Genomic DNA, 17,940 nt, shown 5'->3' with positions numbered 1-17,940 from the left:
GTAAAAAAGTTTTCAGCACGCCATGAAAGCTATTACCACCAAAAATCCCACGTGACCTACTTACAAATCTTCAGTATCATAGATTCCTCTGACATGAAATTGAACAGATTAAACTCATAGCTTGCATGTAAAGTACTAGACGTGTGGTAAGTAACCTATATACAATGACGTAACTACTTAAGATATCGTAGTTGCGTAATTACTGATTAAAAATATCTAGGTTAGACAATACAGTTGCGTACAAACCAAGAGGAGAGTTGTAAGATACAAGATATTTTTATCTTTCATTTAAGATTTAATCTGAAGTCTGCGGATGATTGAAAATTTTGAACATTATATTCTTACCATCATTGTTTCTCTAAGAGTGGATTTTTTTCAATGCACAATCTGTTCGCTTATACAGAATGTGTTACAAAGGAGTAGCTAAAAAAAAAGAAACAATCGAGACATATTTCGGCCTTCTCACTACCATCATTCATACCCACCACACAAAAAATGCTAATTAAGGTACGTTATTCTTAATTTGTTTCTTTTTATTAAACGATGAAAGTTGAAGCAGGAAGGCATGTCCATTAAGCAGATCTGGAGAACAAACAAGGACGAACTACGAAAATTCTTTACTTGGAGACAATTCGATGTCCGTTTGGTGGCTGACACTATGCAACTGGAAGAGAAAAATTATGAAAGATGATTTAGGGGTATTTGTCAAATATTCATTAAGCTTGTAAAAGAAAAAAAGATAAAGAAATTCTGCAAAAGAAAAACAATGTAAATTTCTCTGTTGCTTTCTGCATTCTTTTTTTTTATGAACAGAATTTTACCAAAAACATATACACATAGAAAATATAGAACTAAGGGTGCATCTTTCATTCCTGATACAACTTACAATTATTAGTTTTCACTATTGAATTTTACTTGTAAAGAGATCAAACTTAAAATGATTTGTAAAACCATGGGTATTACTAACCATGACTTCTTTTATAATCATTACTCGAATGATTTGACAAAATTGTCATATATTAATGTTGAAGACAGCGAGGCTATTGTCTTTGATACGTTGATACAAGAATACAAGCATATGAAGATGCATATTTAAGAATGTATTTATATTATCAATATCAATAGTATTAAACGGGAAATCCAGTCCAAATATAAGTTAGTCTGATAAAAAAAGTAAAATCTTACTAGTTTAATTGTAAAATTTGACTGAAATTGGATGAAAAATAAGTAAGTATGACATTCTGAACTTTTGCTAATTTCTGCAAAACAGTTTTTGTACAGTGGATATGGATATGTAAAGAGTGAGCTAACCCCATGTCATAACCTGACAATTCTTTATTGATCGTGTACAGAAAAAATGACTAAGGTTTAATGTTTCTGTCATTGAAGTCTGAAACATGATGTTATTCCTGGTTGAATAACCTCAGGATAGTGATCATTTAGATATGCCAGGGTATGAGCTTCTGGCATAATTCCTGTATCCCACAAAGTGACCCAAAGTACTGGACCGTTGCATTTACTTGATTTACCCCAGTAATCATCATTTTATTGTAAAATCTCGGACAGTAGCATCAAATTCCAGTAACTTGCAACCCTAGCACGCCTATTGAAAGTTGTTATTTATGTAGCTACCGATATTGATTCACACTAGTTCGTAGTTAAGCTGAAGCTAGATTTAAAGAAAATTGAAATGATTATTCTTCGTTGAATTTACATTTCTCTTAACATGGTAAAGTCAAAGAATTTGTATACTTGTTTGTTCATATGTGTCTCTTTACTAGTATTTTTTCACTCTATTCTCACCTCTTCTCCAATTGTAAATTTCCTCCACTGGACGAAGGTGACGCAGAGACTTCCAAACATGATGAACACGACAACTAGTAGAACGTAAGTTGTTGACGGCCGAGAAAGAACTCCTTGTTGTCGATGAAACTCTGCAATTATTTCAACTAAATCCATATCAATCAGAAAAAAAAGAAACACAAACTCGTCGAATATAATGAATTGATAAAAAGAAAAGGTTGTCGTCTTACATGTAGAATGTGGTAAACTTACTTGATTACATGCATTAGAATGATGAAAGCAAACCAATTTTAGTGTGCGTTTTAGCACCGGAATTTTTTAGCCCCGAACCCATGTGTAATATTATGGTAGGTTCCCAAAATAATGTCTTGAGGTATTTAAAAACAAACAAACAAAGGTAATAAACAGAAGATAAACGTTGCGTTTTCATGTTTTGTGGTTTGGGTTGGGGGTATTAATGATTATATTATGTAAAGCTGCATTGCGTATCAAACAACCATGTAGTATGTTTGCATTGTTTGTTTTTGTATCAAGTTCTTTCGTTTCTTGTTCGAATTTGTTATTCATTGAATAAACAGTTTTGTTGCTTGCACGAATCTCTACGACCACTTTCCAGTCAAACTTTGGTTCATACAATCCATTCGTATTACGTTGAAATCAGCAAGACTCCTTGACAGAGTGATTGAATGGCTCAGAGGAAAAGGGAGAAAGGAAGGGGGTCAACATGTTTAGAAGTGCTGATAATTGTCGTATATTATCTACGCGATGAAGGCGTTACCACGCCTTTTATAAGTTGGTCAAACACAGTCTACAAGATGTTAAAACGAATTAAACAGCAGATGCTTTGATTAGTAGGACCTGACGCTGACTGATATAAAATATGTTTTACCTGAGGGGCAAAAAAGCTCCGTGGTCGAAGTAGTGTCAAGAGTGTTCGCTGCGGTGCAAATGACTTCGGTACACCTATCACTCCACGTCGACAGCGTGACTGATGACGAACTCGAGTTGATCTCGTAATTTTCCCGGGGAGGGAACGGCTGGTCTGTATTTTTGACGTGACAAATGTTGACAATAGCTAGATCGCCGTGGTTGAATTGCTCGTCGAGCACAATGTCGCTTTCGTCAACCCTCGGTGAATCTGGGATGAAATCATTCCAAATATGCATATCTATTGCGTCGAATAATTAATAGCCATTATGCAATCACAATATGCGACGTTTGAATCTTACTTGACATGCACAATCTTTGCACCAACATTCTTACGCACTTGAAATCTGTGTGCTGCTTGAAAATTGCAGGCATTGCTTTAAATGGCATCGAATTAAAGGGAATGACTGAGAAAGTGGGAAAGAGGAGACGAAACGTTTGACAAGAAGGGAGACTAATTTAATTTTCTTCGATGTATCTCTGTTGTTGTTCTGTTCGATGAAACTATTTTTTAACACTTAAAGTTGTATATTACACATTAAGCACGCATTGCTACACTAAATGTGATAATCATTTTTTTCTTTATACAATTTATTATCACACAAACGGACGTCTAAATCAAACATTATAGTAATTTGCATGATTCTTTGATGCTTGTTAATAGTCGGTATAGGTACAAGCTGTGAAAATCGGTTCTTATTTGCATGTGCCTAATATGGTTTTATTTTCATTTTTTAGACCTATTATCTTCTATACTATTGTCAATCCTTCAAATGCTGGTAATAATAAGTGGAAGTTTTGATTTTCACCATATCCTAGCTTATGGCAATTCTATCTTGTGCAGCAGTCATGGATTTTGAGAAAGACCTGTCCATAGCGCTAATGGTGGACTGTAAACTTGTCATGGAGGGGGCTTTTCTAAAAATAATGTCTACCGACAATCATTCACGGTTAAACTAACGACGGTTTACTTACTGGTAGGACAATATCTGCGTGTACTCGTCGTCAATCCCAGACTGTTGTTTCCGATACAAGTTATATTCATGCACATGTCGGGCCGAGGTGAAAGGACCACAGTTTTTGAGGCAGACACCGATTCTTCATCCTTCTTGATAGCGTAAGTGTGGATCGGAGGAAAAGGTTGGTCCTCCGGACTGACGTTACATGCTACACTAAGGTCAAATTGTCCTTCTCCTTGTTCCCGAATCTCGAGCTCCTCGACAACGACAGACATGATACCTTTCGTTGGAGGTACTGTACACAAATGTACCGAAGGATATTTATCTAATTTGTATATAACATATATATACGCATATATACACTCAACGAAGAAAAGAAAGTAAACACTTTTTCGAGTTCACGTTTTTCATAGAAGATTTTGATGAAAATCAATGTATTATAAAATACCATATTAAAGCTTATCTAATTATTGGCTTTCAAACTAGTGGGTCAATATATAGGAACCTTTATGAGTAAATACATTCGTTTTTGTCCTCCACAAAAGTAAAAATTGCAAAAATTGACATGATGTCTTTTATTTGGAAATGCCCTTTAAGATAGCAATGATAACAAATGATCAGTTTCAAACAATGAGAAACATGAAAGAAATAGCAAGAATAAGTTTTCGATCTCTTTATTTCTTTATAGTCCCAAACAGAAGCAAAGTTGGAAACTATTCTAAGAGGGGAAATAAGAATTTTCTGTCAACTCAAACGTCAAATGACATAGGGAGTAAGGGCATAAAGATGATGAAATAAACATAATCTCTTTATTTCATTATTTTGTTTAGCTAATTTTAAGAATTCATAAGACAAATTCAAGAGTCAAATATTATTTTCAATTTTTTAATATGAGAAATCAATGCAAAATCCTACCATTTTTGGTTATATTGAATCTGGATTTGACAGAAGATTTTTCATTTTCCTTCATTTTTACGCTTTTATTGGCTTTTTCAGAAATTGAATTTGTCTAGTTCCTTTATGAATAAAAAACCCCCGCGAATTCTTGACGTTCACATCAATTATCTATTAACTCTGACATTTAAAGGGCTGTTTCTGTTGGCTAAAATTATGGCACAAAACGATTAATGGAACATCAACAGCTGAATGAGTTGTGAGTGTAGTTTGTGACATCAATGTCTCTTTTGAGTGTCCTTTATTGCTTAAGTAGATAGTAAAGAGGTAAAGAAAAAACAGAGGTAAAAATAGAACATAGATTCAGAAAAAAAAATAAAAAGGAAATGTCACCTTTAGGGCAGTAGATGGCGCCACTCGTTGTATCTCCGAGTCCGTTGCTCGCCGTACATGAAACTTCGATACACCAGCGAGGAGGCGGAGAAAGGCGAGCACGCGGGGAAGACGATTGGGAGAGTGTGACGCCATCAGCTTCGATGACGTATGAATTGATCGCCGGATACGGTTGGTTGTGAGACAGCACGTGACATTCTATCTCCACAGCATTTCCTTGATCGTCGAACTTGATTGATATAATATCATCTGCAGGACCATCTGTGTTGGATGTTGAAATCCGAACAATACTTTTTATAATGCCCGTTATTTTTTTCGAAATCTCTATAACGATATGAATAGACGCATTTATTTGCATCCGTATTAATCTACATACATCTAGATACATTATACAATCTATAGGTGTTTCCAAGAAAGGTTAATATTTACAGTTAAACCGAGAAATTTGACTACATTACCTATTTTAATCATCTGATTTTCCAAAATTATTTCATGCTGCAATTCATCAAGAGCATTACTTAAATTTAACATAACATTTTTTTTTTTGCATTCTATATATTGAGCAATCATCTAATTGCGCTTAACCGTTCCATTACTTTCTTTTAGATTTAAATATTCATGGAATTAACGAACGTATCGGGGTTGAATGAGAGAAAATAGGACCCCATATTGTCATTATTTTTGTATCAAGTGACGAAAACATCTTCCTTAGTTGTACGCACGCACTCTGCATATCAAAAGGAAAAGAAAAAAAAAAACCAACAAATTATTGTATGATTTTACAGAGGGTGTCAAGAAAGCATGAACGAACTTCAGTAGATTAGCTTTCGGGCAGTTTGACAACATGGTTGTTTGTTTGTTTGTTTGTTTGTTTTTTTAATCTGTTCCAAATAGTCCATGAACGTTAGGATACAGTTCATGAAAAATGGAAAACCACCCAATATTCAAATCGGAATTCTCCAATGATTATTTGAATTGTAACATAAACATAGAGAGTGTCATTATGGACGGAAAGATGAAAATGTAATAAAGCGGTTTGAATTAAGAATGGCTTCCATACATACGTCTGACGTTTAAGACAGATGACTCTGCAGTACCGGAAATCACGCACTGGAGAATCTTTCCGTGATTAGTAGAGTTAGAAGTGAAGGTCAAGTCACTCTCGATATCGTAGTATCGGTAATAGATGTAAGTACGCTCATAGCCAGATACAGATAGGGAGTCCGCCAGGTACGTCTAAACATCTTCCTACCATTGCCGTCCAATGTTCATGTACTGCATTTCAATAACTCTTAGTGTTATTCCCGGCTTTTGCCTCATTGATCAGACATTATCACGTTTATGGCACCAACATTAAAAGCTTGACTCTACGTCACAAATAATCGACACAAAACCAGTTAACAAGGCTCAAATTCCGCTTTGACGATAGGTATCATGCAGAGGTTCCTGCACGATCAAAGACTACTTCCGTCGCACCGTTTCAAGAAAGGTGACAAAATTTAACATTATTTATATTATTTTCTAAGTAACATCAGCATAAACAATTTCGTTTGCCCTTTGTTGTTAAACAAACAAAACAAGTATTTCCTACAGAAAGTGCAGTTGTCAGAATTTGCCCTGAATCACTTTTACAATGTTCCCACAACATGGCAGAAACGTGTACGTGAAGCCGATCCAAGTTAACAAGCAATGAAATTTGGAAAAGAACAGATATTGAATAATATTAATGAAATATTGTTCCTCTCTGCATAGGCTGAAAGGTGAAAACAGATTGAGGTCACTCTCTTAAAGAACTAAATTTGTTAAGTTTACACTACTGAATCCTTAGAGCGTCCGCTGACGTACCTGTTAATGTCTGCCTCTGAGGATTGTCGTTGGTTTTTAGTGACTTGTCTAAAAAATTACTTCTTCGGGGGGATTTAGAAAATGAGACGAGTTTGGAACCTTTGCAGTTTGGACAAGGAATACATCCTCCATTTTGTCCCAGGAGTTGCACAGGAAAATCTAACTTGGAAGTTGAGTAATATTGATGCGTATCAACCGATGTACTGTTTACGATCAAAGGTCATTTCCGTCTCATAAATATTACCTACATTAGCGCAAGGAACAAAAATAAGAATTCCTCTTCTTTATGGAAATACACGCAGAAAAAACAAAACAAGACTAACTGTCCAGTGGGATAATCAAATTACTTTATTCATTTGTTCATTTTTTACTTTAAAATGTAAACAAAGGTCATTTACAATGGATGCTTTCAAGATGGTGATGTTTTTTTAGTCTTTTAGCCGGACGTAATGGCACTTCTGTGTTTCCTATGATAAATACTTATGAAAGACAGAGACGAAACAATTATACAAGCAAGATTAATGTTTGATCACATGCATGACAAGGAATGTTACACTGTTATTAGGTGTTTGCTCTAATAGGCAAGATATAAGTTTAATGTAAATTGTATATATATACATATATATATACATACATATATACTATTTACATAATATATACATGTATCATACAGAAGGCAATAAAAGAAGAAAAAGCGATGTTTACGCATATCATCATTTTCATAATATTATGAAGTTTTATATGAAGACAACGAAGGAAAATGTATATAATCATAATTATTGCAAGGAGGTATTTACCGTGACAATCACGTGTCAATTAAAAGCATGATGTCGTATAGACAGAAGCTATTACGTTATTAAAATCCTGTTTGAATCTGGTTGGTTTATCAATGACGGTTTTGTATACACTTTAATTTACCCCAGAGACACATCGAAAATTTTATTCAACCCAACTACTGTCAGCATGATTCATTTGTGGTAATTGTAACATCTGGAAGAAATTGCTGCATTAGGAGGGATATTTTTGGCAGTTTTCCTCAAGAATCGTATTTTCTTAATTGAATTGCCTAACAGTTGTTTGTTTCACAGGGTTTCCAGTTGTCATGTTTGCATTTTTGAATGTCCTAGGATTTTGCATTATAATGTTGCGGTCACATTATGGAAATGGATTGGCCGTCCCGTCCCAAGCGTATTGCTTTTCTTGTCTATCCAGAGTGTTCGTGGTATTAACCCCGCTCGTAATCTGGACTCCATCCAAGTACCACTTGGCTGTCTGTGTGTTATACACAGCGTCAGCGGTACATCTTGCAGTGATTTCCTGATCGGCGGTCAGTTCACTCGGAACAGTCAGAGTCACTGCATCTGGGGGTAGGAATATTAAAGAGAAGAAACGTAGTCAATTAGACGTATATGCACAAGTAAAACAAGCAAAGACAACATAAAGAACAAAACAAGCTAGACAAAGTAGAAAACCTGATAAAGAAGACAAGGATAGACCATCTCGCGACAACAATGAAAATACCTTTCTTCGCTTTTACACTTTCAAGCTTTATCATTATCTAATAACGAAATCAAAACATGGTTATGTCACAATGTTGTGTACAAAGTAACATGCTATACTGATAACTCGCATGGTGTAGTGGGATTCTATTTCAAACTAAATGCATCATAGAAAAATACCTGACTGAAAAAAATCTTGTGTTATTGATAAAGCCTCTTTCTTCCTCCTTTGTTCTTTATTTCCTTTATTATCTAGCGGTTTTCTATTTTCAAGCTTAGATTGGAAACTGAAATTCGGATGAGGCAGATTTAATTAAAGACTCACCAGTGACACGCAAGGATATCGTGAGGAATGCAACTAAACGTAGTGGTAGGCTCATCATGGTCGCTATCCTGTAACGAGTCTTCAAACCTGAAAAGGTACAAAAAAAAAAATAGAGATAGAAGCTGTCATGCACACATGTTGGTACATTTAGTTTCTACAATGATGTATTCGAACACAATCCTCAAACGGTTTGATATAAGTTGGTAGCGCAGTAAGAACCAAACATAATTTAATTACCAGTTAAGGATATCACGCAAAAATACATGAACCATTGCCTAGTAACTTTGGAACCAGATATGGAGAAGACTTACATGTGTCCGTATTCAAGATAGCTAATGCTTCGCAGAGACAGATCAATTTTGCAGAGAAACGCATGACTTGAGTACGCCTCTCTACATCCTTGTTTATACTCATGCGCAGTCGTCTGCTAAAGACGTCACGGCTAACGAATGCGGGAAGTTGAGAGCTGAATGTTTTCACTTGTTAAAGGCTTCGTCAAATGATCAATATGGCGTCCTTCCTCATTCGAATGACAATGATGATTCAATTTGCCACATCATTATTATGGTTTGAAGTATAAAAAGCTCACATCATTGAGCGCTTCGTTTAGTTTAGGGAAGCTGCATTTCCAGGATTCTTATTTTAAATCTATGGTTTCCTTGTTTGTTTGTTTGTTTGTTTGTTTTTAAGTACACAAATCTCCCCTAATTATCTTATGTGACTATAATATACTATCAATCATTAATGGTTGATTTTCTGAAATGTCTTTGTATTATTATGAATGGTAATGTTGTGTGCAAATTTTATATTGACTCCCTTGATAGATGTAAATAATTTAATATACTGAAACATTCTGAAGTGTACTTGTACACACACAACTCACACCTAACACAATACACACACATGCACACACGTCCTGATATATTATGATTATACACCTGAACATCATACATAAATTGTATGCAATACATGTTTACACACAGGCATGTGCGTTTTCATGTGCTGGAATGTGTTTTGATATCAGCGAGTGCATGGATATAATGATGAACAGTAATGTCTCATCCAGTTGTGTGCAAGACCTTCATCAATTCATGAATTTTGATAAGCCAAATTCTTCTTATTTCCAGTACGTCCATGGTACTGTATGGAGTTTGTGCATATAAATAGAGCTCTTGAATGCGAGGCATCGAAAGTGAGATGGTGATTCGATCTCGTTTCTTTAAAAGACAAAGAAAGTGTGTTTGGGCTGGCGTTGGTCATTGTTATTCTCCCCGTTTCCTCATGGATCTCTAACCATCCGGTATCGTGAAAACATCACAACAGTTGCCTGTTAACAGGAATCAAATGTCCTCCAATTACAGCAAAGCAGACCCATGTCATGCTAAAGTTCCAATATTATTATCACTCCGCTAACAGCGAGATTGTCCTGTTTGCTAAATGTATTTGTCTTGTACTTCCTTTGAAATTTCACTTTTATTTCACATTTTGGCTGTTTCACGCCGTGAATGTATTATATTCTGTGTAAAGTATCAATGCAGACGAAAATCGTTCTAACTAAATAACCCTGATGATAGCTACACATGCATTACACGTGAGAAATAATTGGCAATTGGCCGTCCTACTCATCCACTTCCGTGTTAGAGTATACCCGATAAACTGTACGAAGTACTAAGTCGTTTCACACGGAAATACGGAGAATATGCAATCATTCTCGAAATCTTAGACACAATTCGCGCACAGTTTCTTTGAAGACGCTTATTCTCCTGAAGCTAAAATAGGATTATCAAGAGAATTAAAGTTTAATTCAAAGGGCAGCACCGCATTATCTTCAAACTGAGATCTAGAGTAAAATGAAGATAGAATAATGGAAGTTCCATCGGATAGAAATCTGTCGTTCATTATTGTTGAACAACATCATTTGCAAATAAGCTGAAATGATATCGTAGAGTCACAGGTCCCCTATATTGGTTCGTGCACACGAATACCATGAAACATGAGCTTTTGCTTGATTAATAAAGTTTATCACTTATTTCTTATTGGGCCTCAAAGGACTCACTTCCTGCACTTTCTGACTAATCAATTGCAAATACACATTTTTCTCGAGGAGAACGCACCTGTAGCGAGTAAAGACGGTATACCGAATTGCGAAGTAAGACGGTTTATATACACGATTCAGTGATTGAAGAATAGACAAACTGAGGAAGTTAAAGGCTTTGATTACACATTCCCTGAACATTTCTGTTTGATCTGCTCTCATAGTTCTTCCATCTGTCCAGTAATAGACCTTCCGAAATCTGCCATAATCTCATTGGAACTTTATTTTCTCCTTCAGTTCGACGAAAGAGACCAAGTCGTTTGAGGAAACAGTCATCCAGGTAGCAATATTATAATCAATATTTGCTTAGAAACAGACATTAAACAAGTTTTGGATATTAATTACGGATCGATGTGAATTAATTATAATCAATATTTGCTAAGAAACAGACATTAAACAAGTTTTGGATATTAATTACGGATCGATGTTAATTAATTGTAACAATCACATTTTCAGCACTGATATTATATTGACGTTTTGATAAGAAATTTGAGATCAAGTTATTTCATGCCATCTCAATCACAGGCGTGACAAAATGTCTTTATTACTGGCAGAGACAAACTCAAAAGAAGCAAAGCAAAACAAAACAAATATTACAATACAGTAGGTGTACAATGATTTTTTTTGTCAACTCGTATAATATCCAATGCGTGTCCTAAGCTTCATATGGAAAAGATCAATCGTAAAAAATATATATATATATCTAAATTTGCAACGAAACAATGCATTCTGTTCATTTAAAATATTTTCAGAGAATGTGATAAACGTTTTCGATTGATATAGTATGGTCATAAGACAATATACTTTCCGGGAATCCATGATGAAAGTAATATCTGAGGACTACAGCTGTAAAAGTTTCATTAGAGGCATGACACTATTTAATGAATTACTATCTGAGTAGTATTTCTGGACAGGATGAGGAACACTAACGAATTCATTTGCCAATGCTAACCAAGCTTTACCGTAATACGTTGTTAATTTGAAATGCTTTCCTCTAGCTCTTTCACACTTTCTTTTATGTTGTTGATCTTCCAGTTTTTCTTGTTTTTTTTCAAACCATCATTAGTTTCTTCTTTCTATGGTTCCATTCATTATTAGAGTGCATGCGTTTATCTTTTGTCAATCTTGAAATTAATGTTTGCAACCAAATGTCAGCAAATACAAAGTGTAATCATATTATATATATATATATATATATATATATATATATATATATATATAATATACATATATATAATATATATATGTATGTATCTATCTATCTATATATATATATAGAGATAGATAGACGTGTTTTCATGTCTGTTTCAGAAACAGGTTTGATTAAGATCTTTTGTCATACCATGGGCACTGATGAAGAGTGTGACTTTGCCTTTCAGTATTTGAGAGCTATGCTCCGTTTTTAAGATTTTCAAGATCTAGGATTTATTATTATTTTTTACGGCGTTCTTTTTCTACTGATTCGTTTACTATATATATATATATATATATATATATATATATATATATATAGTATAAGTCGTTTTTTAAGTAGCATGTTTTGATTCGTTACAGATGGAACCCTGATACATGTTAAACAGGCAAGTTTGTTATTGGCGACACACAAACAAAGTATAACAAAATACAACAGTGTAAGTTTCATGTTTTCACTGTTTATTGGAATTATTCCATTCCTCTTCCGGAACTTGTACATTGAAGAGAAATAAAATCGTTTTTTTTTTCTTTTTGTGGAACAGATATCAAGGCCCGATTACATTGTACGTGCATACTCGAATTAAAGAAACAAACAAAGCTTTCAAGTGTTGTAAAACTTGTGAAATCAGAAAGTTGTGGAATTTATTACTTTCAAATACTCGCAAAACACTGAAGACAGTTGCAACCACGCACATCATGTAACTTAAACAAGGAGGGATGTTGATCACACCTTTGATACCTGCTTACATATTCAGTAGAATTCCTCTTACATTCAAATTACAAATGTTAAGACTGTCATATTTCGCTCCGAATTCTTGGCCTGTGGTGTTTAACCGACAATAATGATTTTAAGGCCGCAATGGTAGGCTCATTGTTTCTTCATTACTGGCTGACAATCTACTTTAAGGAGCACTGTAGATTTGTGAAGTGCAGATATTATCCTGTCACTTTGATTGCACATCTGCTCAGTCACTACGATACCCAGACACGTCGCAGGATTCCGTGGATATCAACGATTTCAATAGTGCAATGTGGGATGATACAGCTGAGAAATCATGATTTTCAAACTGGTTTAGAAGTCGAAAAAATCTTGCTTTCTTTCAAAGTTTATGAATGTTTAGAAACTTATGAATTTTACAGTGTTTGGAGAGCTTTAGAATAGAAATGATTTAGAAGAAATTGCATGTGCAAGAGAAAAATTCTCTTACGGCTTTATTGGGCTCGCGCACGGTGGCGGGCAACAGAAATGAATGCGAATAATTATCGTCATATAACTGACGATCGAGACTTAATTTGTTACGGTTGATAATATTCCAGAGCCTCTTTTTATGTTCAGGCAAAAACAGCAGCAAAAATTAATGACATTGAACGTGGTGAAACTGACTTTCATTCAGAACAAAATATTAATAGCCTTTCTAGTCAAAATGCCTAACATTATCCATCAATCATCGATATATTTTAAGTGTGGATTACTGTATTGTAAATCATACATTATGGATCTGCGTATAATATGGTGAATGAAGCTGAATGAATTAGATAAATAGGAGCTGTCGAAACTATCATTACCAGTGGAATGTTGATTTTCTTTTTGTTTCATAACCACCATGCACACACCCAGACACGCACACACACATACACACACAACTGAGAAATATTCGAATAGTGCCTTATTTCTTTTTCCGTAAACGAAGAAGTCGAAGCCTGAAAGTGGGTCCGTTGACAAAATGTAGAGTAGAAACAAGAAAGATCTATGAATCCCCTTTACCATGTTTACTCGGAAGCAATTCAAATCCGAAGTACGTCCGTTTAGCGGCTGAAACTAATCGACTGTAAGGAAATATTAAGAAAAAAATGATCAAAATATATCATTGTCGAATATTCAAGAAGCGAGTGCAAGAAAAAGCTAGATAATGTAATTTGTCGAATACAAAAATAACATAGGCATACCCAAGTCTCTCCATAATAACATATGTCAGATGTGAATTTATGCCGTTTTCAAAAGCAAAGATCCCGAACATGCATTTACCGAATTACTTCCTCGCTACAGAGCACAACAAAATTCATATGAATGCCGTCATTTTTATATCCTCGGTAACATCTGATGATATACATGTAATCTCGGAAATTGAGCATCAAAGCATATTACCTTACAAAATTGGGAAAGTTATTGTTTAGAGCGAATGGTGATCCACTCTGTATAGTTCCTACTTAGGCTGTAGACAAAATAATGTCCCCCCCCAAAAAAAAAAAAAAAAAAAAATCTGACATCTTCTTCTTTTTACTTCATAAAATCACATGTTTGTTGTATATCTGGTTATATAAATCTTTTTTTTTTCAGATTTCTCACTCTACATACCTCTTCTCCGAGTGCAAATTTTCTCCTGTTGACGAAGACGACGCAGAGAATTCCAGACATGACGAACACGACTACCAGCAAAGCATATGTTGTCGACGACCGATAAAGAGCTCCTTGATGTCGCTGAAATTCTGCGATTATCTCCACTGGTTACATATCAATAAGACAGTCAACAGCACGGGAAGATTAGTATGTATGAGTATGATAGAAGAAATGCTTCTGCCAAATTACGTACAATGTCGTAAACCTTACTTGGACCAGGGAGGTGAGACAAACCTCTCACCTCCCTGCTTGGACATGCCAGCACACTAGTATATACTAGACGACAATAATAAAATCATTCTAGCACCTACATGAGCAGCGACAGGCTATATCTAGTAACTCATATATACTTTTGTGGCAGATTACCATTTTGTTCCAGGGTTATTGGAAAAAAACAAAACAACCAACCAAACAAACATACATACAAACAAAGATTGGTCTCTCATGAACTTGTTGATGGGGGGGGGGGGGGGGTAGAATTAAGCTGTACATGATTGACGGGATATGCTTTTTTTCTTTCTGTGTAAAATGAGCCTTATTTTCTTTTGCTCTTCATTCAGAATTTGTAATATCTCAATATTAATGCAAGTTCCACGCAAAATTTAGTTCATAATGTCCATGCCATCTTTCGAGTTTCGTTGAGAGTAGAAACACTGTTTCACAGAGTACATTTTAATGGCTCAGAGGAAGGAGAGGCTTTAAAACAAACCTATCTCCATGATCATCTGTTTCGGAAACCTATATAATCCTTAATGTGCTTTTGAGAGCCAATTGACATAGGACGACCCCAAGATTTGTCCATATGGCCAAACGTCCCCGCCACCAAAAGGGCTATGTGTTATGTTATGTTTTGCTTTGTTTTGTTTTGTATTTTGGAGATGGCGGTTTTCTCAGCTTTGATCATTGGTGCCGTACTTTCAACTAATGAAGTATGATGATATAATTTGGCGTACTTGTTGGGTTTATATTGCTGCTAACATATGGTTCTGCCACAACTCACCTGACGGGCAGAAGGTCTTGGTTGCAGTAGTGGAGCCAAAATCGTTCCATCCCGTACAGGAGACTTCTGTGCCCCCGTTGGCCCGAGGGGTAAAGGCAGTCGACGGCGAGCGGGAGGATGAGAGAGTGACATTATCGGCTGTGATAAGGAAGGTGTGGATACCTGGTGTCGGTTGGTACCCCTCGTCGATGTGACAGACCACCGTGTAGATTTTCCCGTTGTTCATTCCCACGCGCTCGCTGAACTGGACGTCGATTATGTCCTCTGTTGTGTGCAATAATCAAGCAAGAAGGGAATCGCAAAGAAGTTAAAAAGAATTCAAAATGACTAGGCTATGGCAGTGAGTTTCTTCACTCGGATAAATGCTTCAAATGCAATAATTATTCATGAATTAAAAGAGAGTAAACAACCTTTACCACCAATAACCTAGCCTTTTGTCAAGGCCATCTCGCTGTCACGGGCGAGCGTGCACTCGACTGGGCTCTCTTCACTATACAGCGAAAGGGACTTAACAAAAGGCAACTAATAACCCGACTTCGCATCTGAATAATTTTATGCATGTCTGAGTATGCATATAGCATTATTGTTCTTGGTGACAATTTACCTTTGTGACAAATCAGCTCTGTAGCAAAGGTTGAGCCGTGTCTGTTACTTCCTTTGCACCTGACATTGATGCACCTATTAGGCCGAGATTCTAGAACCACGGACGGGTTAGCTGACGATGAAATGTTCTGGCCGTCTACCGAGATTTCGAACGTGTCGATTGGAGGCGTCGGCTGGTCACGTGGATCAATGTGGCACGTGATCTCAATGTTTGTGACAGCCCCGTCTCTCTGTTCTTCGAACTTAAGTGACATGATATCGTCTCCTGGAGGATCTACAAAATATGGGAAATGAAAATATAATAAATGAATAACATGTTGATATAAAATAATGATGTAGAATTGAAAATACAAGGTAAACACATAAAGCAATATGTAATTAAAGGCACATATAGATAGGAAGACATACGACATTTTCTGCATCTTGACTTCTCAGCGAGCTTGTAAGTGCAAGAGCCCATTATTTTTTGTTTCAATTTACCTGTTTTTGTTTCATTGCATAAAACCATTAAAACAATCATTCATGAAGCCTGATGTAATCTTTGTAAAAGTCTTTGGAGCTTTCAGAATCTTGTAGGTAGTAGGATGATACAGATTACAGGATAACTGCAATGTGTTTATTTTTGTTTTATTTTGTTGTCATATCTTGAATGACATGATAATCCCTTTGTTCATATCTATACGCCACAGGTATTCTAGAAGTGATAAAAAACGAATTACACCACAGTTTCTTCAAGTGGTAGCAACTGTGTTTTTACCTGAGGGGCAAAACTCTTCCGTGGTCGAAGTGGAGTCAAGAGTGTTTGCTCCGGTACAAGTGACTTCGGTACACCTATCGGGGCGTGTCGAGAGCGTGAATGATGACGAACTCGAGTTCGACACCGATTCATTTCCAACTTTGATATCATAATTGTGCAGGGGAGGGAACGGCTGATCTGCGTCGTTCACGTGACAAGAAATTATTACAATAGCTCGACCACCGTTGTCCAGTCTCTCGTCGAACTCGATGTCGATTATACCATCCCTCGGCGGATCTGGGCGGAAGTTATGTCAAACATTAACCACATCGAAATGGTGAAATGTCACAAGCAATGTAACGTTTGAATTATATTGGTAATGCCTAATGATTGCTCCGAAACATTTGAACTTGTTAATATTCAACGGGCTATTTGAAAAATGCATGGAATTGTTTTAAAGGGTGTGTACAGTTCTGGTTGAGGTGAGGATTTCGCTTTTAACGTTTTGCAAGATATTCAGAAACCACTCTATGCGATGTCAAAGAGCGTGCAATTCTAAGGGGTATCAAAATGTTTATTTGATGAAAATCGGTTTTGAAATGGCTGATATATCCAAAAACAAGGTGAAACAAAGAGATCCTAATAAAAGGCGTGGCCTGTCGCCTTTTATTATTATCACTTTTTTGGCTATCTCTGTCATTTGAAAACCAATTTTCATCAAGTAAACGTTGAATCCTTCTTAAAATTGCATGCTCTTTCATATTTCATGAGAGGTTTCTCATTATCTCACTTAGGAATGTTCAAAACATGAATCCCTACCTCAACCAGTACTGTACAGTCCCTTTTAGCCTTTACCTATATGTTACACTTACGTGTAAATTGTGAATATCAAAAGGAACGACAGTTTGGCGAGAAAGTAGACCAATTACATTTGATTCAATTATGTGTCTTTGCTGTCTCTCTGCATGTTCTATCAGATTATTTTGACAAGAAACATTTTCCATTGTATATAACACGTAAAACACACACTGTTACAATGAATGTGGTAATTCAAAAGAACATTTTCGCTTTCACCTAATTCACTGCAGAAGTAGATATTCCTGTAATTGAGAAGTCACTTCGTGCTTGTTTATCATGTTTATATTCAATTGTATTCGATGGCTACAAACTTAGGCATGCAATCTGTATTATGTTTATGTGTCTCTGCCTATAAAAATGTGCGTGTAATCAAATTATCAGACCTTCTACCTGCTTTTATGAATGTCAATC

This window comes from Diadema antillarum, unplaced genomic scaffold (genome assembly GCF_040938485.1).
Source record: "Diadema antillarum isolate AM-2024a unplaced genomic scaffold, OU_Dant_1.0 scf00000039, whole genome shotgun sequence".
Classification (NCBI taxonomy): Eukaryota; Metazoa; Echinodermata; class Echinoidea; order Diadematoida; family Diadematidae; genus Diadema; species Diadema antillarum.
This window is presented reverse-complemented; position numbering follows the sequence as displayed.